The sequence below is a fragment of the Mesocricetus auratus genome, unplaced genomic scaffold, assembly GCF_017639785.1.
Source record: "Mesocricetus auratus isolate SY011 unplaced genomic scaffold, BCM_Maur_2.0 Super-Scaffold_100010, whole genome shotgun sequence".
Classification (NCBI taxonomy): domain Eukaryota; kingdom Metazoa; phylum Chordata; class Mammalia; order Rodentia; family Cricetidae; genus Mesocricetus; species Mesocricetus auratus.
The window spans coordinates 17,165,113-17,178,817 of NW_024429194.1; the positions used below are offsets into that span (position 1 = coordinate 17,165,113).

A 13,705-nucleotide genomic window follows, 5' to 3' on the forward strand; every position below is an offset into this window, starting at 1 on the left:
GCGACCCAGCCCAGACACCAGGAGCGATTTTAAGACTCACCTGTTAACTCCCTGGAGTGCAGAGCCCTAACACGCCCCTACCTACCCTCCAGTGAAAGATGAGCCCGCCCAAACCCCACACCCAGCTTTTTTTCCCTTGGTCCCCATACGATGCTCCGGTGTTGAGGCCACCGGATCCAGCAGGTGGATGTTTTACAGTTTTTATGATTTCAGTTGAAAGCAGCAAGGGCTTGGTCCCGAGTCTGCAGGCAGGTTCAGCTGGGCGCTACCCAGTGCCTCTCTGGGAGGGAAAGGCCGTGCTGAGCGAGGGGATGCTGCATCTGATTCCGGGCGTCTGCCCCCCACCCCTCACTGGTGATGTCACAGCTCAGCCCCAGCCCCCTCCCGCTCCAACCCCATCTCTTCTGCGGCCGCTACGCCCGTCCCTCTCCCCGCGCGACAAACCAGCTGGCGGCTGAGGCTCGGACGCAGCGCGCAGCCAACCAGCGCATCGGGAGGGACTCGGGGAGGGCCGGGCCGGGGGCACGGAGCTCGTCACGCGGCGCCACCGTCACAGCACCAGGAGCAGTCAGCAAGCAGCATCGGTTCCAGTCTGGGGGGACCCTCTCTGGTGCCAGTGCCCATGCGGGGCCGCCGCCAGTGACGCCTGAGAGGTAAGGCTACCGCCCGCCCGGCCTGTCGCCATCCGCGTTCTTCATCCCGCACCTGTCGGTGGCATCCGGCACCCGCACTAAGTGTGCATCGGTGGGGGGTTCCCGGCCAACGCCAATGCCCTTGTCGCAGCCCGAAGCGCGGGCTTGGAGCTGCGGCTTCCCTTCCCCCGACCTTCCTCCGCCTCTTCGGAGAACAAAGGGGCGAATTCAGGGGTGTCGGTGCTCCCTGCGAAGCTTTTCAGGACCCTTAGAAAAGACGCCTTTGCTGCCGCTCGACCCTTGGCCCGTGTGGGCGGAGGTCGCCAGAGAGAGGGACCATCAGATTTGGTCAAAGCCTCCTTTCCCCCTGTATCTCTCCACTGCAGAGGGGCTACCCAGAGGGATGCGATGGATCCGCGGGGGAGGGGAGGCAGAGACGAGGAATAGGGAGCAGGACAAGGCTGCGGGGCGTCGGGACGGGGCGCGGCTGCTGATCCGGGCCCTAGGGGAGGGTGCGCGGGGCAGCCGCTCTGGTCCCCGGTGGGTGGGGGAGGGCAGATGCTGGAGCCAGCAGCAAAACAGGCGGGCGGGGCGGGGGATGCGGCGCCACGGCCCGGCCACCGGCTTAATGCGCACTTGGTGACTGCCCATCACTCTTATTGCTTCCGATGCCCCTCCCTCCAGAGACCCCATTTCCCTTCCAGAAAGACACAGCACGGGAGGAACCACCCACAGACACGCCTGGCGGCTACTAAGCCAGCGCCCCAGTAACAGGTGTGGCCCCCTGCCTGGAGGGAGGGGCTGAGGGACGCGCAGAGGTCCCCAGGCGTCTGGCATCGGTTGGCTCTAGGAGCACTGCCTGCGAAGACCCTCGCTCTCCCCCATTAAGCCACTCCTCCCCCCACCTGCTTCCTAGGGGAAAGGCAGCGCCCTCTGCTCCCGAAGAGGCAGGGAGTGCATCCGGGCTGAGAGGGAGAGGGAAGGTCCGCGGTGCGGTGAGGTGCCGGATGATGGGGGCCGCAGGCGAGGGAGGGGAAGGGGAGAGAGGGATTGCCAAGTCATGGGGCCTGCTGGGCGCCGGCGCGACGTCGCCCGGGCGCGGACCCGATGCGCGCCCACGTCCCCAGGAATGGGGACTTTTCCCCAGAGGCCAGAGGACCAGTCTCCCAGCGCTAGCCTACCTAAGAGGGAACCGCATTGCTGGGATTAAAGGCCTGCTAGGGCAAGCGGATCGGATCACGCGGCTGCGGGAGGAGGAGGTGCGGAGAGTTCCTGCTGCGCTCTGGGCTGGTGCTAGTCCAATCCCGGGGACCCACGGGCTCAGCGCAGGCTCCTGCGGAAGACACGGTCACACCGAGCTGGCCGAAGGCGGCTGCCAGGGCAACGTGCCCAGCGCCTCTGTCTAAGGAGGCAGCGCAGGCTGCGGGGAAGCGGTGGGGTTCGGGGGGCTGGGGCCGCACCTGCGGCGGCCATTTTGCAGGTGTGGCTGTCACCTGCCCTAGCCAGGCTGTGGGGAGGGGGTGGGCAGGACAGGTGTGGGGCAGCAGGGTGAGGGGTGCTGCGGGGGTCCAAGGCAGGCCTCAGGTCTGCTCTTGCTCTGCACAAGCACGGTCCGCGGGAGGTTCCTTGCCTTTGGTGGGTGGAGTCAACATCCGAGTCTTCTCAGAGGGCTGCGGGAAACTCAACGTCCATCCTCTGGGTGTGAAGCCTGTTTCCAAGGCAGGGACCCCTCCCTACTAACGGCTTCCTCAGAGTGAGGATGGATCTGAAGGACAGCTTGTCCTTCTTGGTTTGCTGGCCGCGGGAGCTCCTGCACTGGGCACTGCTCAGGATGGATACCTCTCTGGACATGTCCCCTCCCCCCCCCCCCGTCCTAACGCCCAACTCAGATGGAGCGCGGAACCTGCAGACTGCACCAGCCTCAGACAGGTGGAGGCCTGTGCTCTGCACAAGGCCAGACTGATGAGTGGCTGAGTGGGATTCGGTCCCGCCAGTAGGCAGGAACTGGGGCAGTGGGTTGTCTCAGGATCCAGCCCATTCTGTGCCCATTTTTCTGTCTCTTACGTTGACTGTATGCTCTGTAAATACAGCAGGGCAATCCTCCTGTGGGCTTCGTGCAGGGTTTGGCGGGGGTGGGGGTGGGGAGCAAAGACAGAGTAGCAGGTGAGTCTGACCAGCCCCAGCGAAAGTCCAGACGGATAAGATTGGTCAAGGAGGGTCCTCCTGCACAAAAATTGTACACTGGCCAAGCCTTTGGGCAGAGCTCATCTCTCCAAGAACCGGCAGGGACTCAGTGGTCACCTGTGGAGAGTGACGGACCTGGGCCACTGAGCTGGCAGATGAACACGTAATTTCCGGTGTGCAGAGGTCCACATGTTCCCTCGAGCATGGGCAAAACCAGGGCTCTTAGTCCCAAAGGACAGAGCTTCCCACTGCCGGTACCGAAGCTGTACTAAAGCGGTACCGGTACCGGAAGCAGAGCAGAGGCACCCCAGCTCCACCCGAGGTGGATCCAACCGGGGTCCTGGATCCACACTTGGCCCTGCTGACTGCTCCTCCCCCAGGGTTTTGGTGACTCAAGGCTGGCTGAGCCAGGCCTTCTGTGATGCAGGTGGGGACACTGCAGGGCTGGAAGATTCAGTCAAGGTCAGCAGCAAAGGCTCTCTTGTCTCTCGGGGTGACTACCCAGTCCCGCCTGCTGGCATGTAGTTCCTGAGATGCCCTCAGCAAAGCCTTCATACATACTTTTAATGTAATTCCGGGTGTGGTGTGGGCAGGCAGAGACTTTCAGATTGTCTGGAGGTGCCCCCTGTGTGCCGTCTCTTGCTCAGATTTCAGGACTGCGGTCCATGTAGCTGGAGATCCTTCTTACCCTGCCCAATTCCAGGGACCTGCAGCAGTGGCAGCCCTGGTCCTAGAAGCTGGTGGGGGGTTAGGACCAGGGACACTGAGTATCTGAGTATCCCCTTGCTCAGGTTGTTGATGTCCTTCAATGTTGGTTCCCACCAACCTCTCATTCTGGCTAGGGCTGGAGATAGGTGGGGAAGGCAGCTGTGGCCCATCTGGGGGTGACTGGCAGGCGGAGGCATCCATCTAGGACTTCCTGGGTACCATTAACCACACACTGGGACAGACCAGAGGACAGCTCAAGGTGGGGGGGTGCAGGAGTGGTCAGGGCCAGCAAGACCCTAAGGGTTTCATCTTCCCCACATTTACGTTGGGGGGGGGTTGGGGCCACACACATCAGATACAAATATACTATGACAATTCGCATGTGTACACATCTGCAGGTCACACTCATGCACGCAGATGCACATGTGTAGGCACACATGCATTTGGCATCCCTGGGTGCCTGATTTTTCCCCCTGTCTGACCCTTCTCTAGATTTCTTTCTTTCCAGCCCTAGATCTTCCCAAAAGGCTTCTTGGGTACCTCCTCCTTCCCAAAGCGTGCTGTAAGTCACCAGCACACAGGATGCGGATTCCCCCTCCCCATCTCTCCTGCCCTCTTCCCCCCAGGCTTGGGACTGGGAAGAAAGCAGGGGACATTTATATGATATAAATTGCAATGTGTCATTGTGTGCATTCCATTATCCGATGCTTTCAGATGCCAGTGGTAGTGTGCCCATTACTCAGATGCAGACACTGAGGATCCTGAAGAGTCATGCTTGACTTTTCCAAGCTCCAAACAATTGCTGCTCTTTTGGTGCCTTCTGTCTGTCTTCCACCCCTCCCGTCTGTCTTTCCTTTTTCTCTTATATCCCCATTCCCTGCCACCTGCCTTCCAGTAAGACTCAGTGAGTACCGTCTTTGATCTCCAAAGCTCAGGGTAAACAGCTGTTACACTGTCCACCGGGGCAGTCTTAGGTCTAGGAATTTTTGAGGCTGGCTGAGCAGGACATCCTTCCCTTTGGGTGGAGATCCAGGGGTCACAACAGCCCCTGACGGTCCCTTTGGTCCCCTCCCCTTGAGCTGGCCCAGAAGTGCAGTAGAGGGGTTCGAGGACTCCCCTCTTCCACTCATCTTCACGTGGGGCTCAGCTGCCTATCCCATCTGTCACCTGTTCAAATTAAGACAGTAAGACACAGGGCCAATGGGCACCATTCTGAGGCCACTTCCCTCGGGGAGGGGGGCCCAGTTGTCCTCTGTGAGTGGCTCTCACTTTCTGCCTGCTTCTCGGTCCCTGTGGCTGCTGGGGAGCATGGGACAGAGCTGTAGCAACCATAGGTGACTACAGGAAGGACATGGAGGAGCACTGGCCTGGAGTTTTGCTGTTTGTGTATTTCTTCTGTGCTTCGGCAGGGTCATCTTTTTTAATATATGTTTTTAAAGTTAATTTTACGTGTGTGTGTGTGTGTGTGTGTGTGTGTGTGTTTTGTTTGTACATATGTCCGTGCATGCTTGGTACCTGAGGGATCCAGAAGAGGGTGTTCCCGGAATAGACGATGGTGAGCCACCATTGGGTGCTAGGAATTGAACCCAGATCCTCTAGAAGAGCAGCCAGTACTCTTAACCATTGAGGCATCTCTCCAGCCCCTGGCAAGACTTTCTTGGTCAGAGTTTTCCTCTGACCTCAGATATCACTTTTTTTTTTTAAACTGAATGGGTTCCTTTTGTCTCTAGGGTTCTGCAGCTCTGCAGAGTCCCCTCTTTCCTGGCACCCCAGGACTGGGAGCCACCCTCCTGTCTGACTAATGACTATTAGCCTAATGCTCACCATCTTCTGTCAGCTGGTTCCAGTTTGAGTCTCTGGCTGTCTTCTATGGTTTTCTATCCTGCTTTGCTGAGGCGCATCCTTGTGACAATGAAAATGCCACATGGATCTGAGTGTATGAGGTTCTTTTCCATCCTCACCCTTGCTGAGTCATTTCCTCAGAACATGGAGGCTCTGGCTTCATGGGCCTGGGCATCCCGGGCTTATGACTACCTTGGCCTGGAACTCCTCTCTCTGCAATCGTCATTTTCCATGGGAGTCTACCGTGCACTTGGACTGCTCTCAGTGGGATTTTCTTTTTAACGATGCTTGTGGGCCATTTGAATGGAGGACCCGGTCTCTTATTTGTAGGTTTATGGTCTTCTCACCTTTTTCCTCTTTTCCTCCTTAGATTCCACGTTGTCGTTTTTTTTCTCCCCCACATTTGTCTCTGGTCTTTTCTGTTTTGTGGACATCTCTTAGACTTCATCTTCCAGTTCCCGGTCTGAAATCCTGCCTGCCGCCTTTTCCATGTTTGCCTCCTTTAGCAGCGGCTTCCGTGTCAGAGTGCCCTGCTCCTGTTGCCGAAGGTGGCTCTTTCTGGGGCACCGAGTCTGTAAGCTGAGGCTTTGCTTGCCTTGTCTGCGGCTTCCCTTTTCCCTGCGGCCCGTTTCCTGCAGCTTTACTCAAGCTGCCCACTTTGCGCCCTTGTGGCACACAGACACTGGAGTCCTATTAGTGCACACGCCAACTTGGGAGGCCCAGGGTCGGAAGCGCTTGAGATGCACCCTCTTCCTCTGAGTGGGGCTCCGACTGGGGACCCTTTGTAGGCCCAGGTGATGGGGTGGCTGCTGCCACGTTACCCACCCAGCACCAGGGCTTTGGTCTCAACCTCTGACCAGAAGACTGTGCTCTTTAGTTTTTATGGGAAAAAAGGCATTCAGCTGCCTGTGGGTGGCCCAGTCATGCTACCTATGATGAGGTGGATGGTGGCAGTGGGACAGTTTCCCGTTTAGCCCCACCCCTGCCTTCCTCAGGATTCTTTGGGTACCCAAACGTAGCCCTGGGAGGGAGAGTGCCACACGGGCGTCCCCTCTGCCTCCCTGCACCTCTGCGGCCACCCAGCCCTGTATCTCACCACTGGAGTGACTCTGCTGTGTTTTGTCTCTCATTTCATGAGGTCTCAGTGTGACTGGCAGGCAGGAGCACTAGTTGGCTGAGGGCCCCCTCCTCACTCTTTGGGTGTGAACCGGCTTTGAATCTTTGCATCCGTTGTGATAAAAAGAGAACCCATTCCAGATGTTTTCCCTCTCATATTCAGGAAGAGGAACCTGTTGATGCCATATTCTTCAGTGTCTCTGGTATGGTTGTGTGGACACAGATAACTCCACTGACCTATCTTAAAGCTAGACTGATCCCCAGGTAAAGGCTGCTAGGTTGCCAGGGCAACCCTCATGAGTTCTCTGCAGAGTTATCACCTTCCCGGGTGGCCAAGAGCACCTGCTGCTCATGCCCACCCCACATACTTGTCTGTCTTCTGCATGTGTCTTGATCCAAATTCTGTAGCTATCATGAAATACCTGGGACCACATAACTCACAGAACATAGGGTCTGTAGTCAAATAGCATAGATGCCTGCCTTTGCTTAGCTATGGTGAAATACTTATACTGCATCTAACAGCCAAAACTATCCCATCCAAGACAGAACAAGTGTACCAGAGAGCTTGATTTTATATTAAAGTTGCTTCCATGATGCGCCATTAAATCATGAGTCCACAAACGGTCCATTTCTTCATCCTAAAGATGTTGTTAGCACATGACTCTGGGGATTAGATCCGTGGCTACATCCTCCGCCATTGCATCATGGTTGTCTCCTACCCACTGTCCACAGGGATTTGGCATCTCCCTGCTCTCCCTGTACACAGTCCTGTCCCACGTTGATGTCGAAGCTTGAAATATACAGACACATCCTGGCCTACAAATCATGAGTGAGGGGCCCCCTTCCCTGGGTCAGGACCCCCAAGCAGCACAGTTCCTTTTGATTCTGCCATTTCCATGCTCCCCTTTGTTGTACACAATGACCTATTCTCTTTGCCTCTGAGAGAATTCATCCCCCCACACCCTCCAGAGTATGGTGTGATGATGATGTTATCCTAGCTACCCTTTTAAAAATTAAACATATTTTAAAATGTTTCATATATGTGTTTGTACATGCACGTGTATGCAGGTGTTTGTGACCTTGTTTGTACACGCACAGAGGATGCAGAGGCCAGGGGAGAACTTTGGGTGTCCTCTTCTACCTTTCTCCATCTTATTCTTTTAAGACAAGAGTTTCTCACTGACTCTAGCTCACCATTTGTTCAGCTAGGATCATTGGCCAACAAGTTCCTGTCATACTTTTGTCTCTGTAACCTGTATCTTCAACCCCTGTTTGTTTGTTGTTTTGGTTTTTTCCAGACAGGATTTATCTGTAGCTTTAGAGTCTGTCCTGGAACTCACTCTATAGACCAGGCTGACTTCAAACTCGCAAAGCTCCTCCTGCCTCTGTCTCCCTAGTGCTGGGATTGAAGGCATGTGCCACCAGCGCCTGACTCTCAAACCCTGTTTGGACTACAGATGTTCCTGGCTTCTTACATAGATTTTGGAAATATGGACTCAAGTTCTTATGCTTGGTTAGCAAGCCCTGTTACTCACTGAGACATCTCCCTGGCTGTAGCTACACACCACATGCAAAGGACTATACTTCATAGGTGTGATTCTGATCCTTTTTGTTAACATGGGTGGGTTTCTATCCCTCTCTAAATCAGTTAGTCTATTTATATCTGTCTGTCCATCCATCCATCCATCCATCCATCCATCCATCCATCCATTCATCCATGATCACATGTAGTCCAGAGTGGTCCTGAACTTGCTATGAGTAGAAGATGACCTTGAACTCCTGATCCTCCTGTCTCTACCTCCTAAAGGCTGGGACTACAGGGCTGGGTCCACCACAGCCAGCTTCTCACTCAGTCCCAATACTGCATTATACCTCCTGATCTGCAGGGAACACATTCCAAGACTCTGTGTATGCCCAAAACTATGGCGGGATACGGCCCCATAGAGACTGATTTTTCCTGTGCATGTGTATCTGATAAAGTTTTGTTTATGGGGTGGGCACAGTAGGAAGTCAACAGCAGCTCATAATAAAATGAAGCTGTTATAATAGTGAACCTTAACAAAATTAACAACTTAGAAACTGCTTAGTTTTACAAATATCCATTTAATAGTTTTAGATCGGTTGACCCCAGGCAGCTGAATACAACAAATGCCCGGGAGGATCATCTTACAAAGGGGAAGGTTTCATAAGGCTCAGAGTTTAGGTCCAAGGTTGCATGGCCTCATTGCTTTGGCCTGTGTTGAGCCATCACTGCAGGGGTTCACTGTGTGTGAAGCCATTTTTTAAATCTTATGTTTAGGAGAGAGGAAGAGAGGGCCTAAGGTCCCTGTATTCCTGTCAAGCATTTCCCCAGTGACTGGGACACACCACCCCAGGTCCTTTCCCAAAGATCACATCACCTCCCAGTAGAGTAAGCTGGGGTCACATGGGCTGAGTGTGGGAAGTCTGGATCCAAATTGTAGCCCTGGGACAGTGAATCCATGGTCTGTTTCCCTTCAGACTTGGTATTGGCATTCCTAGTATCTTATTCTCCCACACACATTTTTAGAAGCAAGTTGCCAAGTTTAATAAAAGAGATTAAGATATCACTTGAAATTACAATGGAGTTTTAGATTGATTTACATAAAAGTCGACATTTTTGAGATTTTTGTTTTCCACAATAGTTCATAGCTCAGGCTGGGGAGGTAGCTCAGCTGGTAAGGCTGGTGCCAGGCAAACGTGAGGACTTGAATTCGAATTCGATCCCTGGTGCTATTGGAGATGGGCAGTTCTTGCTTGTAATCCAGTGCTGGGGAGGTAGGGGCAGGGAGGCTCCTAACTGAATGGGTGAGCTCCAGGCTGAGTGAGAAACCCTGTCCCAAAAACTGAGGTGGAGGAAAACACTGGATGTAGACCTCTGCCCCCTCCCCATGCCCTGCAGGCACCATGCACGCGGATGTGCACACACACTTCACATGCACGAAAATAAACAGGAAAAGGTTGTAGCTCTTTATTTATTTAGATCTTGGTAAAGTTTAAAATTTTTCTTCATGAAAATTTCATGGAATCTTTAGTGATGATCTTTAGTACTTCTTAGTTTGGTTGGTTATTATTTTAAATGGCACTGTAAAATGTTTCTAAGTCTCTGACATGGTGTGCATCAACATATAGATTTCCAACAAACTTGCTGAAGCTTTGCACTCACTCATGATTTGTGGGAAATACTGGCATCTATGCAAATGAGCAAACAGACTGTGGTGATTATCTGTGCTATCTCTCTCTCTCTCTCTCCCTCCCTCTCTCCCTCCCTCCCTCCCTCCCTTCCCTCCCTCCCTCCCTCCCTCCCTCTCTCTCTCTCTCTCTCTCTCTCTCTCTCTCTCTCTCTCTCTCTCTCTCTCTCTCTCGCTTTTCCTGTCTTTGTAGCTGGAACCTCTGTAACAGTTAGGCAGAAGTGGTGGCAGTCATCCTGGGCTGGTCCTAGATTTTTTTATAAATGGGACATTTTTTCCCATCACTGGCAAGTGTAATGTTTGGGTGGATTTCAGTGGATAGCTTCTGGGATTTAAATTTTTTTCAAATATCGATCAGAGATTTATTGTATGTGGGCCTGGAAGGCTATTGATATTTTCATTGTTGTTTTGTTTTTAAATATCTACTGAGGATGTCATATATTCCCCGTTCCCCAGGTGTGTAAAGAAACTTAATGACAGATGTCCCTGTTACACTTTCCGCCAATATTTCAGGAGTTCCATGTTGTTTTGTTAATTAAATTTTTTAAGTCACATTATTTACTTTTTATCGTATGTATGTTTGCAAACTTGAGAGCTGTAACCATGTCTGTGGAGGCCAGAGGCCAACCTGTGTTAGTTGGCTCTCCTCTCTCCTCCTACGAGCATTGGTTGTGACTGAAGTCAGGCTTAGGGGCCAGTGCCTCAACCCCTGAACCATCTGGTCGGCTCCAGCGCTAACTCTTCTAGATTCCTGAATCTACCCCAGGCTTAGCGGCCAGTGCCTCAACCCCTGAGCCATCTGGTCGGCTTCTGCGCTAACTCTTATGGATTCCTGAACTTATGCTCATTGTGAAATCGACCTACAGTGTCCATTTTCCTTGACTACTTTGTCACCAAAATTTCGCTAGTTTCCGTGAATACATCGTAGATACATAGTTTCCGTGAATACATCGTAGATACATAGTTTCCGTGAATACATCATAGATACATAGTTTCCGTGAATACATCGTAGATACATAGTTTCCGTGAATACGTCGTAGATACATAGTTTCCGTGAATACGTCGTAGATACATAGTTTCCGTGAATACATCATAGATACATAGTTTCCGTGAATACATCGTAGATACATAGTTTCCGTGAATACATCGTAGATACATAGTTTCCGTGAATACATCGTAGATACATAGTTTCCGTGAATACATCATAGATACATAGTTTCCGTGAATACATCGTAGATACATAGTTTCCGTGAATACATCGTAGATACATAGTTTCCGTGAATACGTCGTAGATACATAGTTTCCGTGAATACGTCGTAGATACATAGTTTCCGTGAATACATCATAGATACATAGTTTCCGTGAATACATCGTAGATACATAGTTTCCGTGAATACGTCGTAGATACATAGTTTCCGTGAATACATCGTAGATACATACTTTCTCCCTGCCTCCTTCTCTCTTGCCCATTTTCTTTCAAGGTCTATATAAGATTTGAATTATTATTTTTAAAATGTATGATGACCTCACTTACAAAGTATTTCTAGTTTTTTTGTCTAGTTTGTCGGCAAATTTATATTTTTATATTATTTAATTTAGCTCTTCTCTTGAGGTGGAGTCTTGCTCGGTTGCACAGGTTAGTCTCAAACTCCTGGACTCAAATGATTCTACCTCCATCTCTTTAGCGCTGGGAGTGCAGACGCACACCGTGGTGCCTGGCTTGTGGGTAGTTTTGAACCATTGACTCTAATTTATCTAATAATGTAGAAAATCCCTGCTTCTGCTGGCTGGGTTTTCTGTAGTTCCGGGTTGTCCTGCTCTTCAGCACACGTAGTGCTAATGCACTGGACACTGGGTGTGGCTTTTGCACTCTGGTCTGAGTTATAGGTGACCTCTAGTGCCCATTGGCCATTGCTCTGGCAGACTGGCAGCTCTCTGGAGGGACGGCTTTGTCAGTCAAAGCCCATAAAACTTTTCTGGGATAGATCTAGAGTAGATTTCCTGCAGGGAGGTGTGGAGTCACCCAGCTACTACAGGATTCTTTGGTGTCTCCATGGAATTCCTGGGATGGAGAAGACCCAGTAGACTGACTGATTGGATTACTAATACCTCTTTTTTAAAATAACTTTTTAACAATGTATTTTACATACAGACCACAGTTTCCTCTCCTCCAAGTCCTACTCCTCCATCTACCCCTCCCCTCCCACTCCTCCTCCATCTCTATTCAGAAAGGGGCAGGCCTCCCATGGGCTTGAGCAAAACATGTCATCAGAGATACTCTATCCACAAATACCTCTTTACTCAGTACAAGCTTTGGGTATTGTCTAGCTTTTAACTGCTCTGGATCAGATGGCCATAGACTGACATTCTGCAAGGCTCAGTGGCAGCATTACTGGCAAATATCTTGAGTTGGGAGCAGTTCGTCATTTCCAGAACTGTCTGACTTCCCCCCTACCCAAACCCTGAGTCTGGTCCCTGTGATTCCATCCTGGTTGGAAGTGGAAATTGCATTATGGTTGCTAATAAGCATTTTTTGTTATTATTTACTAAGAGTTTCTGTAGCTCCATCGTGACTTCTTTGGTGTATCCATTATTTAAAAGTTTGCTTTTAAAATTTCTAAATATGTGGGCTAGGGTTTTGTTGTTGTTGTTAATATTTAGTTTGTTTTCAAGTGAAGCAGTCTATTTGATATAATATGAAAGTTATTGGGAGTGACTTTGTGGCCTGCTGGGTTTTAAACTTCTAAAAGTCCATATTTTCTCCTATCATTTTTAATTACTGCTTTCTTCAATAATCACTAAGGCAACTCTATCTGGGCTGGAGAGATGGCTCAGCGGTTAAGAGCATTTGCTGCTCTTCCAGAGGTCCTGAGTTCAATTCCCAGAAACCACATGGTGGCTCACAAACCATCTGTAATGAGATCTGGTGCCCTCTTCTGGTGTGGATACTGTATACATAATAAATAAATCTAAAACAAAACAAAAAAGCCCTGAAGTCTCTCAGGGCATCATCCCTGCCTACTTCCTCTCTCTCTCCCTTGACTCTAGTGGAATGAATTGCTTTTCCGTTTGCTTGGCAATCTATGATTTTGAGATTACACGTGGATGGTCATCTGCACTGGGGAGGCTGGAGCTGGGGAGCTTGGATGGTGATAATTTTCTGGAAGGCTTGTGACTGTTCTCTCTGAGGACTCAGATCTGATGCTGAAACCAGCTTGGGTGCATAGGTCACACAGACATTCTCCATTTGCAACTGAAACTGCCTGAGGACAGGCCATGACCTTAGATTCTTAGAAACTCTTGCTTTGTCATTCCTTGTGTCTGAATGTCATTGAGACAATTCCCCTGCGTCCCTTGGGTGTCCCGATCTCCCCAGCCTTGCAGTCGCCAAGGGTGTAGCTTCGAAGGGTCGTGAGTGGTCTATCTCCTGCCACACGGTCCGAGTTCCCGGATGCCTCTGCATCAGCAAAGGCCCTTGCCTTCTGGCTTGACACGGCATCCTTGTGTTAGTAATGCCATGTGTGCACTTTCCATTCATTTCTGTTCCCTGAGTAGTTTTCTCAGTTATTTCTGATGTGTGTTATCTGTTCCGGATTTCCAGGTGCTCTGTAATGTAGGCCAGAGGTGGCTGTTTCCATTTCTTCTCTCTACTGAGAAATGTCCACTTTAACGAGAAAGCTTACTCTTGTCCACACACACACACACACACACACACACACACACACACACACTATTTGCCGACCAAAACGATCCTTTTTTTCTTGTTTGTTTGAAGATACACGGCCCAGGCTGGCACAGTACTCCAAATCTCCTATGTCAGCTTCCTAAGTACTGGGATTACAGGAGTGTGTGTGACCACACCCAGTCGAGTTCTTATTTATCTGGACTTCTTAATGCTAGCACTAAGATAATTTTTTAAGTCAGTATGCACATGGAAAGATCAAATGATGTACCACATTTAGTTAGAAAAATCACCGGTTTTTCCTTCCATCCCAGTTTATTTCATCCATGTAA

The 13,705-nt window shown here is 50.8% G+C and overlaps 1 protein-coding gene across 14 annotated transcripts in view; it reads left to right on the plus strand.

Moving 5' to 3' along the window:
• Positions 1-504: 504 nt before the first annotated feature.
• The window catches only part of Kif1a (kinesin family member 1A), an 88,635-nt gene continuing 75,434 nt past the window's right edge, over positions 505-13,705 (plus strand). For 13 of the 14 annotated variants that reach the window (XM_013118453.2, XM_013118454.2, XM_005077207.3 and 10 more), the window contains exon 1: positions 505-653. The gene's annotated coding sequence lies outside the window, so the exon portion shown is untranslated. Of the gene's footprint in view, positions 654-1,773; positions 1,892-13,705 lie in introns of those variants that run through there. The other variant, XM_040752996.1, reaches the window with a different exon arrangement.